The sequence below is a fragment of the Brassica oleracea genome, chromosome C5 (genome assembly GCF_000695525.1).
Source record: "Brassica oleracea var. oleracea cultivar TO1000 chromosome C5, BOL, whole genome shotgun sequence".
NCBI lineage: Eukaryota > Viridiplantae > Streptophyta > Magnoliopsida > Brassicales > Brassicaceae > Brassica > Brassica oleracea.
Genome location: NC_027752.1, coordinates 41,190,653 through 41,192,826, shown reverse-complemented (window position 1 = coordinate 41,192,826; position 2,174 = coordinate 41,190,653).

Sequence of the window (2,174 nt, the reverse complement as noted above, 5' to 3'; positions counted from 1 at the left end):
AACTTGTCGTTTATGTCTATTCTCTATTTTGAATTTGAAATTTGTATGTGTAATTTGTAATTGTACGTGTTTATCAACAGGCTGTAAAAAACCAAGAGTTAAAGACTGCTGATTCGTGTGTCAATTTACCTCGTGCAAAAGTTACTCAATCATCAGCTAGTGATCTTCGTATGGGTACACAAGAGTTTTTGGAAAGTTGCATGAAGAACCTTCCATTAGACACATTTGTGAAAGGTTTGAATCCTTCTCAAGCTAAAGTCGAAGATTCATTGGATTGGTTGGAACTTCCAAAATCATTGAAGAAGCCAACATATACATTGGAACTTCTAAAATCATTGAAGAAGCCAGCGGTCTGATTAGATGACCGAGATATAGAGCTAGACGGCGAAGATTTCCCTGATCGCTGCTTGGTGTTTGTGCATCCTGCAGATTTTAAGAAGATGCAGGACTGGCAAGATACACGAACGTATGTTATTCCTTTGTATATATCATTCCGTTGATTTTCTTAATAATTGACATCTCTACCATTGTATTTTGTTTACAGAGCTATACAGATTGGTCCATCTATGTTAGACGGTGATCTAGCCGGACGTATTATGTCTGCCAGCAGTTGGCTTAAAAACTACGTAAGCATTCAACCGGTTATTTCTATAAAATGTTACCTATTATATAAATGTATACATTACAGATTTGTCTTTGTTTTTGTAGGAAATTGATGCTATAATGTATGTTTTTCGGGAAAGAACAACATTGAAACGATGGAACGTAGACCGTGTTGCTTTCATGACATGCGTCTTCAGCGACCTCATTGCTAAGGATTACCAGAATTTCTGTAAGGGTATTAAGAAATACACCATGGATCCATTATTACTTCAATACGGTAAAGGTGAACTGCCTTCCCATGGAAGAACACGGATGTTGTGGAATGTCGATGTGGATCAGATGTACGTTCCTGTCTGGGTCAAATGCAACCATTGGATTGCTTTATGCATCAGTTTTGTGACTAGGAATATCCAGGTGTTTGATTGCGGGGGGAAAAAAAAATCAAGGAAGTGGAAGCTTTCGCGCAGCTTATTCCTCGGATTGTCAAGGCCGTGCAGTAAAACACATCGAATGCCACATGCTTGGGTTGGACATATCTATGGTGAGTGATGAGAACATCTGGGGAGCTCGGATAAAGATTATGTGGGATCTATGGGAAGCAGCTAATGATCTAGAGCTGATTGAGAGAATGTCAAAGTATGAACCTATTAAGTGTAGTACGCCTGCCGAGTATGTTGAGATTGATGATTTATGATTTATTGTTCGTTATGCTTTTTTAAACTTATTTTGTAATGATTTTAGGAGTTTCTGTTATAATGGTATTTTTTCTATATACAGTACTTGAGTTTACAAAATGAAAGATAACATTATTAATTGAGAAACCATAAAGTTCACTAAACTCAAAAAACAATTGCAAATCCGGTCAGCCTAAATAGATCGATCGATCGACACAAGCTGCTCGATCCGGAAAGCTTGATCTATATAGATCGATCGTTCTGTGTAGGACCAGTTCGATCCAAGCAGTCGATCCTGAGCATTATGCAGAACAAACAAAAAATGCGCAGCATATTTTGATCGACCTGTTCCAGTACGCTCGTTCGGCAAAGCTCGATCGCCTCCAGATCGATCGATCTATCTTTCGGATCGATCGATCCCGCACCCAGATAAGTTTCTCAAATCGATTTTATGGTTTTCATCGGTTAAATCCGGTTTAATACCCACTTAATTTGAACCGGAATAACACGATTTTATGAGTAAAATCGTGAGACTTAGATCAAACCCTCACTTTTATCTCCTTCCCCAATTTTTCTTGAGAGAATGGGATCAAACCCACCTTCATAAACCCTTTCTCTCTCGATTTTACTCCGATTTGGACGATTCTTGAGCCTAACCCAGACGATTTCGTGAGCTAATTCCGAATCTACCACTCTTTTGGTCGATCTGTAAAGGTATGAAACTCTATCTCCACTTTTATAGTTCAAAATTTTAATAGCAAAAAGTGAAATTCTAGTGTTTTTAAGTCGTTTTGGCTTTAATCGTGTGTTAGGGTGATGATTAGTGACGATTTTCCATATAGCTCTTGCCTTAATTCGTAGTTTTAAGTTTGATTTAAGAAATTAGGGTTACTTCTT